Source organism: Phyllobates terribilis, unplaced genomic scaffold (genome assembly GCF_046119375.1).
Source record: "Phyllobates terribilis strain yellow unplaced genomic scaffold, ASM4611937v1 Scaffold_5__5_contigs__length_657084704, whole genome shotgun sequence".
Lineage (NCBI taxonomy): Eukaryota > Metazoa > Chordata > Amphibia > Anura > Dendrobatidae > Phyllobates > Phyllobates terribilis.
In genome coordinates this window covers 432,380,086-432,393,185 of record NW_027362765.1, presented here as the reverse complement: position 1 = coordinate 432,393,185, position 13,100 = coordinate 432,380,086, and positions in this window count along the sequence as shown.

Sequence of the window (13,100 nt, the reverse complement as noted above, 5' to 3'; positions counted from 1 at the left end):
TTTCAGCTTCGGCTTGTAGCAGTGTGTGGGGCTTGTTGTATTTTTCCATCTATACTAACCTCCACCAGGTTGCAAATTCCATATCATTTTTTTCGCATCTAGCTCTGAAAAAATATTTCGGCTTGTAGCAGTGTGTGGGACTTTTTCTATTAGTCCATCTATACTAACCTCCACCAGGTTGCAAATTCAAAATAATTTTTATCTGCATCTAGCTCTGAAAAAATATTTTGGCTTGTAGCAGTGTGTGTGACTTGTTCTATTAGTCCATCTATACTAACCTAGACCAGGTTGCAAATTCAATATAATTTTTTCTGCATCTAGCTCTCAAAAAATATTTCGGCTTGTAGCAGTGTGTGGGACTTGTTCTATTAGTCCATCTATACTAACCTCCAACAGGTATAAAATATAATATAATTTTTTCTGCATCTAGATCTGAAAAAATATTTTGGCTTGTAGCAGTGTGTGGGACTTGTTCTATTAGTCCATCTATACTAACCTCCAACAGGTTGCAAATTCAAAATAATTGTTATCTGCATCTAGCTCTGAAAAAATATTTCGGCTTGTAGCAGTGTATGGGACTTGTTCTATTAGTACTTCTATACTAACCACCACCAGGTTGCAAATTCAATATAATTTTTATCTGCATCTAGCTCTGAAAAAATATTTCGGCTTCGGCTTGAAGCAGTGTGTGGGACATGTTCTATTAGTCCATCTATACTAACCTCCATCAGGTTGCAAATTCAATATAACTTTTTCTGCATCTAGCTCTGAAAAAATATTTCGGCTTGTAGCAGTGTGTGGGACTTGTTCTATTAGTCCATCTATACTTACCTGTACCAGGTTGCAAATTCAAAATATTTTTTATCTGCATCTAGCTCTGAAAAAATATTTCAGCTTCGGCTTGTAGCAGTGTGTGGGACTTGTTCTATTGGTCCATTTATAATAACCTCCACCAGGTTGCAAATTCAATATAATTTTTATCTGCATGTAGCTCTGAAATAATATTTCGGCTTTGTCTTGTAGCAGTGTGTGGGACTTGTTCTATTAGTCCATCTATACTAACCTCCACCAGGTTGCAAATTCAATATAATTTGTTTCTGCATCTAGCTCGGAAAAAATATTTTGGCTTGTAGAAGTCTGTGGGACTTGTTCTATTAGTCCATCTATACTAACCTTCAACAGGTTGCAAATTTAATAACATTTTTATCTGCATCTAGCTCTGAAAAAATATTTTGGCTTCGGCTTGTAGCAGTCTGTGGAACTTGTTCTATTAGTCCATCTATACTAAGCTCCACCAGGTAGCAAATTCAATATAATTTTTTTCTGCATCTGGCTCTGAAAAAATATTTCGGCTTGTAGCAGTGTGTGGGACTTATTCTATTAGTCCATCTCTTCTAACCTGCACCAGGTTGCAAATTCAAATTTAATTTAATCTGCATCTAGCTCTGAAAAAATATTTCAGCTTGTAGCAGTGTTTGGGACTTGATCTTTTAGTCCATCTATACTAACCTCCACCAGGTTGCAAATTCAAAATAATTTTTATCTGCATCTAGCTCTGAAAAAATATTTCAGTTTCAGCCTGTAGCAGTGTGTGGGACTTGTTGTATTAATCCATCTATACTAACCTCCACCAGGTTGCAAATTCAATATAATTTTTTTCTGCATCTAGCTCTGAAAAAATATTTTGGCTTGTAGCAGTGTGTGGGACTTGTTCTATTAGTCCATTTATACTAACCTCCACTAGGTTGCAAATTCAATATTTTTTTCTGCATCTAGCTCTGAAAAATTTTTTTGGCTTGTAGCAGTGTCTGGGACTAGTTCTATTAGTCCATCTATAATAACCTTCACCAGGTTGCAAATTCAATGTAATTTTTATCTGCATCTCGCTCTGAAAAAATATTTTGGCTTTGGCTTGTAGCAGTGTGTGGGATTTGTTCTATTAGTCCATCTATACTAACCTCCACCAGGTTGCAAATTCAATATAATTTTTTTCTGCATCTAGCTCGGAAAAAATATTTCGGCTTGTAGCAGTGTGTGGGACTTATTCTATTAGTCAATCTATACTAACCTTCACCAGGTTGCAAATTCAATAACATTTTTATCTGCATCTAGCTCTGAAAAAATATTTTGGCTTCGGCTTGTAGCAGTGTGTGGGACTTGTTCTATTAGTCCATCTATACTAGCCTCCACCAGGTTGCAAATTAAATATAATTTTTTTCTGCATCTAGCTCTGAAAAAATATTTCGGCTTTTAACAGAGTGTGGGACTTATTCTATTAGTCCATCTATACTAACCTCCACCAGGTTGCAAATTCAAAATAATTTTTATATTCATCTTTCTCTGAAAAAATATTTCGGCTTGTATCAGTGTGTGGGACTTGTTCTATTAGTTCATCTATACTAACCTTCACCAGGTTGCAAATTCAATATAATTTTTATCTGCATCTAGCTCTGAAAAAATACTTAGGCTTGTAGCAGTGTGTGGGACTTGTTCTATTAGTCCATCTATACTAACCTCCACCAGGTTGCAAATTCAAATTTATTTTTATCTGCATCTAGCTCTGAAAAAAATATTTCGGCTTGTAGCAGTGTGTGGGACTTGTTCTATTAGTCCATCTATACTAAACTCCACCCGGTTGCAAATTCAAAATAATTTTTATCTGCATCTAGCTCTGAAAAAATATTTCAGCTTCGGCTTGTAGCAGTGTGTGGGACTTGTTCTATTAGTCCATCTATACTAACCTCCACCTGGTTGCAAATTCAATAAAAAAAATTTCTGCATCTAGCTCTGAAAAAATATTTTGGCTTGTAGCAGTGTGTGGTACTTGTTCTATTAGACCATCTATACTAACCTCCACCAAGTTGAAAATACAAAATAATTTTTTTCTGCGTCTAGCTCTGAAAAAATATTTCGGCTTGAAGCAGTGTGTGGGACTTGTTCTATTAGTCCATCTATACTAACCTACACCAGGTTGCAAATTCAAAATAATTTTTATCTACATCTACCTCTGAAAAAATATTTCAGCTTCGGCTTGTAGCAATGTGTGTGACTTGTTCTATTAGTCCATCTATACTAACCTCAACCAGGTTGCAAATTCAAAATAACTTTTATCTGCATCTAGCTCTGAAACATATTTCGGCTTGCAGCAGTGTGTGGGACTTGTTCTGTTAGTCCATCTATACTAACCTCCACCAGGTTGCAAATTCAAAATAACTTTTATCTGCATCTAGCTCTGAAAAAATATTTTGGTTTCGGCTTGTAGCAGTGTGTGGGACCTGTTCTATTAGTCCATGTATACTAACCTCCACCAGTTTGCAATTCAATATAATTTTTTTCTGCATCTTGCTCTGAAAAAATATTTCGGCTTGTAGCAGTGTGTGGGACTTGTTCTATTAGTCCATCTATACTAGCCTCAACCAGATTGCAAATTCAGTATAATTTTTTCTGCATCTAGCTCTGACAAAATATTTCGGCTTGTAGCAGTGTGTGGGACTTTTTCTGTTAGTCCATCTATACTAACCTCCACCAGGTTGCAAATTCAAAATAAAATTTATCTGGGTCTAGCTCTGAAAAAATATTTCGGCTTGGAGCAGTGTGTGGGACTTGTTCTATTAGTCCATCTATACTAACCTCCACCAGGTTGCAAATTTAAAATAAATTTTATCTGCATCTAGCTCTGAAAAAATATTTCAGCTACGGCTTGTAGCAGTGTGTGGGACTTGTTCTATTAGTCCATTTATACTAACCTCCACTAGGTTGCAAATTCAATATTTTTTTCTAAATCTAGCTCTGAAAAAATATTTCGGCTTGTAGCAGTATCTGGGACTAGTTCTATTAGTTCATCTATAATAACCTCCACCAGGTTGCAAATTCAATGTAATGTTTATCTGCATCTAGCTCTGAAAAAATATTTTGGCTTTGGCTTGTAACAGTGTGTGGGACTTGTTCTATTAGTCCATCTATTCTAACCTCCACCAGGTTGCAAATTCAATATAATTTTTTTCTGCATCTAGCTCGGAAAAAATATTTCGGCTTGTAGCAGTGTGTGGGACTTATTATATTAGCCCATCTATACTAACCTTCACCAGGTTGCAAATTCAATAACATTTTTATCTGCATCTAGCTCTGAAAAAATATTTTGGCTTCGGCTTGTAGCAGTGTGTGGGATTTGTTCTATTAGTCCATCTATACTAATCTCCACCAGGTTGCAAATTCAAAATAATTTTTATCTTCATCTTTCTCTGAAAAAATATTTCGGCTTGTATCAGTGTGTGGGACTTGTTCTATTAGTCCATCTATACTAACCTCCACGAGGTTGCAAATTCAATATAATTTATATCTGCATCTAGCTCTGAAAAAATACTTAGGCTTGAAGCAGTGTGTGGGACTTGTTCTATTAGTCCATCTATACTAACCTCCAAAAGGCTGCAAATTCAAATTTATTTTTATCTGCATCTAGCTCTGAAAAAATATTTCGGCTTGTAGCAGTGTGTGGGACTTGTTCTATTAGTCCATCTATACTAAACTCCACCCGGTTGCAAATTCAAAATAATTTTTATCTGCATCTAGCTCTGAAAAAATATTTCAGCTTCGACTTGTAGCAGTGTGTGGGACTTGTTCTATTAGTCCATCTATACTAACCTCCACCTGGTTGCAAATTCAATAAAAAAAATTTCTGCATCTAGCTCTGAAAAAATATTTTGGCTTGTAGCAGTGTGTGGGACTTGTTCTATTAGTCCATCTATACTAACCTCCACCAGGTTGAAAATACAAAATAATTTTTTTCTGCATCTAGCTCTGAAAAAATATTTCGGCTTGAAGCAGTGTGTGGGACCTGTTCTATTAGTCCATCTATACTAACCTCCACCAGGTTGCAAATTCAAAATAATTTTTATCTGCATCTAGCTCTGAAAAAATATTTCAGCTTCGGCTTGTAGCAGTGTGTGTGACTTGTTCTATTAGTCCATCTATACTAACCTCCACCAGGTTGCAAATTCAAAATAACTTTTATCTGCATCTAGCTCTGAAACATATTTCGGCTTGCAGCAGTGTTTGGGACTTGTTCTATTAGTCCATCTATACTAACCTCCACCAGGTTGCAATTCAATATAATTTTTTTCTGCATCTAGCTCTGAAAAAATATTTTGGCTTGTAGCAGTGTGTGTGACTTGTTCTATTAGTCCATCTATACTAACCTCCACCAGGTTGCAAATTCAATATAATTTTTTTCTGCATCTAGCTCTGAAAAAATATTTCGGCTTGTAGCAGTGTGTGGGACTTTTTCTATTAGTCCATCTATTCTAACCTCCACCAGGTTGCAAATTCAAAATAATGTGTATCTGCATCTAGCTCTGAAAAAATATTTCGGCTTGTAGCAGTGTGTGGGACTTGTTCTATTATTCCATCTATACTAACCTCCACCAGGATGCAAATTAAATATAATTTTTATCTGCATCTAGCTCTGAAAAAATATTTTGGCTTTGGCTTGTAGCAGTGTGTGGGACTTGTTCTTTTAGTCCATCTATACTAACCTTCACCAGGTTGCAAATTCAATATAATTTTTTTCTGCATCTAGCTCTGAAAAAATATTTCGGCTTCGGCTTGTAGCAGTGTGTGGGACTTGTTCTATTAGTCCATCTATGCTAACCTCCACCAGGTTGCAAATTCAAAATAATTTTTATCTGCATCTAGCTCTGAAAAAATATCTCGGCTTGTTGCAGTGTGCGGGACTTGTTCTATTAGTCCATCTATACTAACCTCCGCCAGGTTGCAAATTCAATATAATTTTTTTCTGCATCTAGCTCTGAAAGAATATTTCGGCTTTTAGCAGTGTGTGGGACTTATTCTATTAGTCCATCTATACTAACCTCCACCAAGTTGCAAATTCAAAATAATTTTTATCTTCATCTAGCTCTGAAAAAATATTTCAGCTTGTATCAGTGTGTGGGAATTGTTGTATTAGTCCATCTATACTAACCTCCACCAGGTTGCAAATTCAATATAATTTTTATCTGCATCTAGCGCTGAAAAAATATTTAGGCTTGTAGCAGTATGTGGGACTTGTTCTATTAGTCCATCTATACTAACCTCCATCAGGTTGCAAATTCAAAATAATTTTTATCTGCATCTAGCTCTGAAAAAATATTTCAGCTTCGGCTTGTAGCAGTGTGTGGGACTTGTTCTATTATTCCATCTATACTAACCTCCACCAGGTTGCAAATTCAATATAATTTTTTTTTGCATCTAGCTCTGGAAAAATATTTTGGCTTGTACCAGTGTGTGGGACTTGTTCTATTAGTCCATCTATACTAACCACCACCAGGTTGCAAATTCAATATTATTTTTATCTGCATCTAGCTCTGAAAAAATATTTCGGCTTCGGCTTGAAGCAGTGTGTGGGACTTGTTCGTTTAGTCCATCTATAATAACCTCTACCAGGTTGCAAATTCAAATTAATTTTTATCTGCATCTAGCTCTGAAAAAATATCTCGGCTTGTTGCAGTGTGTGGGACTTGTTCTATTATTCCATCTATACTAACCTCCACCAGATTGCTAATTCAATATAATTTTTTCTGCACCTATCTCTGAAAAAATATTTTGGCTTGTAGCAGTGTGTGGGACTTGTTCTATTAGTCCATCTATACTAACCTCCACCAGGTTGCAAATTCAATATAATTTTTATCTGCATCTAGCTCTGAAAAAATATTTCAGCTATGGCATGTAGCAGTGTGTGGGACTTGTTCTATTAGTCCATTTATACTAACCTCCACTAGGTTGCAAATTCAATATTTTTTTCTGCATCTAGCTCTGAAAAAATATTTCGGCTTGTAGCAGTGTCTGGGACTAGTTCTATTAGTCCATCTATAATAACCTCCACCAGGTTGCAAATTCAATGTAATTTTTATCTGCATCTAGCTCTGAAAAAATATTTTGGCTTTGGCTTGTAGCAGTGTGTGGGACTTGTTCTATTGGTCCATCTATACTAACCTCCACCAGGTTGCAAATTCAATATAATTTTTTTCTGCATCTAGCTCGGAAAAAATATTTCGGCTTGTAGCAGTGTGTGGGACTTATTCTATTAGTCCATCTATACTAACCTTCACCAGGTTGCAAATTCAATAACATTTTTATCTGCATCTAGCTCTGAAAAAATATTTTGGCTTCGGCTTGTAGCAGTGTGTGGGACTTGTTCTATTAGTCCAACTATACTAACATCCACCAGGTTGCAAATTAAATATAATTTTTTTCTGCATCTAGCTCTGAAAAAATATTTTGGCTTTTAGCAGAGTGTGGGACTTATTCTATTAGTCCATCTATACTAACCTCCACCAGGTTGCAAATTCCAAATAATTTTTATCTTCATCTTTCTTTGAAAAAATATTTCTTCTTGTATCAGTGTGTGGGACTTGTTCTATTAGTCCATCTATACTAACCTTCACCAGGTTGCAAAATCAATATAATTTTTATCTGCTTCTAGCTCTGAAAAAATATTAGGCTTGTAGCAGTGTGTGGGACTTGTTCTATTAGTCCATCTATACTAACCTCCACCAGGTTGCAAATTCAAAATAATTTGTATCTGCATCTAGCTCTGAAAAAATATTGAGGCTTGTAGCAGTGTGTGGGACTTGTTCTATTAGTCCATCTATACTAACCTCCACCAGGTTGCAAATTCAAATTTATTTTTATCTGCATCTAGCTCTGAAAAAAATATTTCGGCTTGTAGCAGTGTGTGGGACTTGTTCTATTAGTCCATCTATACTAAACTCCACCCGGTTGCAAATTCAAAATAATTTTTATCTGCATCTAGCTCTGAAAAAATATTTCAGCTTTGGCTTGTAGCAGTGTGTGGGACTTGTTCTATTAGTCCATCTATACTAACCTCCACCTGGTTGCAAATTCAATAAAAAAAATTTCTGCATCTAGCTCTGAAAAAATATTTTGGCTTGTAGCAGTGTGTGGGACTTGTTCTATTAGACCATCTATACTAACCTCCACCAGGTTGAAAATCCAAAATAATTTTTTTCTGAGTCTAGCTCTGAAAAAATATTTCGGCTTGAAGCAGTGTGTGGGACTTGTTCTATTAGTCCATCTATACTAACCTCCACCAGGTTGCAAATTCAAAATAATTTTTATCTGCATCTAGCTCTGAAAAAATATTTCAGCTTCGGCTTGTAGCAATGTGTGTGACTTGTTCTATTAGTCGATCTATACTAACCTCCACCAGGTTGCAAATTCAAAATAACTTTTATCTGCATCTAGCTCTGAAAAAATATTTTGGCTTCGGCTTGTAGCAGTGTGAGGGACCTGTTCTATTAGTCCATCTATACTAACCTCCACCAGGTAGCAATTCAATATAATTTTTTTCTGCATCTAGCTCTGAAAAAATATTTCGGCTTCGGCTTGTAGCAGTGTGTGGGACTTGTTCTATTAGTCCATCTATAATAACCTCTACCAGGTTGCAAATTCAAATTAATTTTTATCTACATTTAGCTCTGAAAAAATATCTCGGCTTGTTGCAGTGTGTGGGACTTGTTCTATTATTCCATCTATACTAACCTCCACCAGATTGCAAATTCAATATAATTTTTTCTGCACGTATCTCTGAAAAAATATTTTGGCTTGTAGCAATGTGTGGGACTTGTTCTATTAGTCCATCTATACTAACCTCCACCAGTTTGCAAATTCAATATAATTTTTATCTGCATCAAGCTCTGAAAAAATATTTCTGCTATGGCTTGTAGCAGTGTGTGGGACTTGTTCTATTAGTCCATTTATACTAACCTCCACTAGGTTGCAAATTCAATATTTTTTTCTGCATCTAGCTCTGAAAAAATATTTCGGCTTGTAGCAGTGTCTGGGACTAGTTCTATTAGTCCATCTATAATTACCTCCACCAGGTTGCAAATTCAATGTAATTTTTATCTGCATCTAGCTCTGAAAAAATATTTTGGCTTTGGCTTGTAGCAGTGTGTGGGACTTGTTCTATTGGTCCATCTATACTAACCTCCACCAGGTTGCAAATTCAATATAATTTTTTTCTGCATCTAGCTCGGAAAAAATATTTCGGCTTGTAGCAGTGTGTGGGACTTATTCTATTAGTCCATCTATACTAACCTTCACCAGGTTGCAAATTCAATAACATTTTTATCTGCATCTAGCTCTGAAAAAATATTTTGGCTTCGGCTTGTAGCAGTGTGTGGGACTTGTTCTATTAGTCCAACTATACTAACATCCACCAGGTTGCAAATTAAATATAATTTTTTTCTGCATCTAGCTCTGAAAAAATATTTTGGCTTTTAGCAGAGTGTGGGACTTATTCTATTAGTCCATCTATACTAACCTCCACCAGGTTGCAAATTCCAAATAATTTTTATCTTCATCTTTCTTTGAAAAAATATTTCTTCTTGTATCAGTGTGTGGGACTTGTTCTATTAGTCCATCTATACTAACCTTCACCAGGTTGCAAAATCAATATAATTTTTATCTGCTTCTAGCTCTGAAAAAATATTAGGCTTGTAGCAGTGTGTGGGACTTGTTCTATTAGTCCATCTATACTAACCTCCACCAGGTTGCAAATTCAAAATAATTTGTATCTGCATCTAGCTCTGAAAAAATATTGAGGCTTGTAGCAGTGTGTGGGACTTGTTCTATTAGTCCATCTATACTAACCTCCACCAGGTTGCAAATTCAAATTTATTTTTATCTGCATCTAGCTCTGAAAAAAATATTTCGGCTTGTAGCAGTGTGTGGGACTTGTTCTATTAGTCCATCTATACTAAACTCCACCCGGTTGCAAATTCAAAATAATTTTTATCTGCATCTACCTCTGAAAAAATATTTTGGCTTTTAGCAGAGTGTGGGACTTATTCTATTAGTCCATCTATACTAACCTCCACCAGGTTGCAAATTCAAAATAATTTTTATCTTCATCTTTCTCTGAAAAAATATTTCGGCTTGTATCAGTGTGTGGGACTTGTTCTATTAGTCCATCTATACTAACCTTCACCAGGTTACAAATTCAATATAATTTTTATCTGCATCTAGCTCTGAAAAAATACTTAGGCTTGTAGCAGTGTGTGGGACTTGTTCTATCAGTCCATCTATACTAACCTCCACCAGGTTGCAAATTCAAAATAATTTGTATCTGCATCTAGCTCTGAAAAAATATTTCAGCTTCGGCTTGTAGCAATGTGTGTGACTTGTTCTATTATTCGATCTATACTAACCTCCACCAGGTTGCAAATTCAAAATAACTTTTATCTGCATCTAGCTCTGAAAAAATATTTTGGCTTCGGCTTGTAGCAGTGTGAGGGACCTGTTCTATTAGTCCATCTATACTAACCTCCACCAGGTAGCAATTCAATATAATTTTTTTCTGCATCTAGCTCTGAAAAAATATTTCGGCTTCGGCTTGTAGCAGTGTGTGGGACTTGTTCTATTAGTCCATCTATAATAACCTCTACCAGGTTGCAAATTCAAATTAATTTTTATCTACATTTAGCTCTGAAAAAATATCTCGGCTTGCTGCAGTGTGTGGGACTTGTTCTATTATTCCATCTATACTAACCTCCACCAGATTGCAAATTCAATATAATTTTTTCTGCACGTATCTCTGAAAAAATAGTTTGGCTTGTAGCAGTGTGTGGGACTTGTTCTATTAGTCCATCTATACTAACCTCCACCAGTTTGCAAATTCAATATAATTTTTATCTGCATCAAGCTCTGAAAAAATATTTCTGCTATGGCTTGTAGCAGTGTGTGGGACTTGTTCTATTAGTCCATTTATACTAACCTCCACTAGGTTGCAAATTCAATATTTTTTTCTGCATCTAGCTCTGAAAAAATATTTCGGCTTGTAGCAGTGTCTGGGACTAGTTCTATTAGTCCATCTATAATAACCTCCACCAGGTTGCAAATTCAATGTAATTTTTATCTGCATCTAGCTATGAAAAAATATTTCGGCTTTGGCTTGTAGCAGTGTGTGGGACTTATTCTATTAGTCCATCTATACTAACCTCCACCAGGTTGCAAATTCAATATAATTTTTTCTGCATCTAGCTCGGAAAAAATATTTCGGCTTGTAGCAGTGTGTGGGACTTATTCTATTAGTCCATCTATACTAACCTTCACCAGGTTGCAAATTCAATAACATTTTTATCTGCATCTAGCTCTGAAAAAATATTTTGGCTTCGGCTTGTAGCAGTGTGTGGGACTTGTTCTATTAGTCCATCTATACTAACCTCCACCAGGTTGCAAATTAAATATAATTTTTTTCTGCATCTACCTCTGAAAAAATATTTCGGCTTTTAGCAGAGTGTGGGACTTATTCTATTAGTCCATCTATACTAACCTCCACCAGGTTGCAAATTCAAAATAATTTTTATCTTCATCTTTCTCTGAAAAAATATTTCGGCTTGTATCAGTGTGTGGGACTTGTTCTATTAGTCCATCTATACTAACCTTCACCAGGTTGCAAATTCAATATAATTTTTATCTGCATCTAGCTCTGAAAAAATACTTAGGCTTGTAGCAGTGTGTGGGACTTGTTCTATCAGTCCATCTATACTAACCTCCACCAGGTTGCAAATTCAAAATAATTTGTATCTGCATCTAGCTCTGAAAAAATATTGAAGCTTGTAGCAGTGTGTGGGACTTGTTCTATTTGTCCATCTATACTAACCTCCACCAGGTTGCAAATTCAAATTTATTTTTATCTGCATCTAGCTCTGAAAAAAATATTTCGGCTTGTAGCAGTGTGCGGGACTTGTTCTATTAGTCCATCTATACTAACTTCCACCAAGTTGCAAATTCAATATAATTTTTTTCTGCATCTAGCTCTGAAAGAATATTTCGGCTTTTAGCAGTGTGTGGGACTTATTCTATTAGTCCACCTATACTAACCTCCACCAAGTTGCAAATTCAAAATAATTTTTATCTTCATCTAGCTCTGAAAAAATATTTCGGCTTGTATCAGTGTGTGGGAATTGTTCTATTAGTCCATCTATACTAACCTCCACCAGGTTGAAAATTCAATAAACTTTTTATCTGCATCTAGCTCTGAAAAAATATTTAGGCTTGTAGCAGTGTGTGGGACTTGTTCTATTAGTCCATCTATACTAACCTCCATCAGGTTGCAAATTCAAAATAATTTTTATCTGCATCTAGCTCTGAAAAAATATTTCAGCTTCAGCTTGTAGCAGTGTGTGGGACTTGTTCTATTATTCCATCTATACTAACCTCCACCAGGTTGCAAATTCAATAAAAAAAATTTCTGCATCTAGCTCTGTAAAAATATTTTGGCTTGTAGCAGTGTGCGGGACTTGTTCTTTCAGTCCATCTATACTAACCTCCACCAGGTTGCAAATTCAATATAATTTTTCTTTGCATCTAGCTCTGAAAAAATATTTTGGCTTGTACCAGTGTGTGGGACTTGTTCTATTAGTCCATCTATACTAACCACCACCAGGTTGCAAATTCAATATTATTTTTATCTGCATCTAGCTCTGAAAAAATATTTCGGCTTGAAGCAGTGTGTGGGACTTGTTCTATTAGTCCATCTATACTAACCTCCACCAGGTTGCAAAATCAAAATAATTTTTATCTGCATCTAGCTCTGAAAAAATATTTCAGCTTCGGCTTGTAGCAATGTGTGTGACTTGTTCTAATAGTCCATCTATACTAACCTCCACCAGGTAGCAATTCAATATAATTTTTTTCTGCATCTAGCTGTGAAAAAATATTTCGGCTTCGGCTTGTAGCAGTGTGTGGGACTTGTTCTATTAGTCCATCTATAATAACCTCTACCAGGTTGCAAATTCAAATTAATTTTTATCTGCATCTAGCTCTGAAAATATATCTCGGCTTGTTGCAGTGTGTGGGACTTATTCTATTATTCCATCTATACTAACCTCCACCAGATTGCAAATTCAATACAATTTTTTCTGCACGTATCTCTGAAAAAATATTTTGGCTTGTAGCAGTGTGTGGGACTTGTTCTATTAGTCCATCTATACTAACCTCCACCAGGTTGCAAATTCAATATAATTTTTATCTGCATCTAGCTCTGAAAAAATATTTCAGCTACGGCTTGTAGCAGTGTG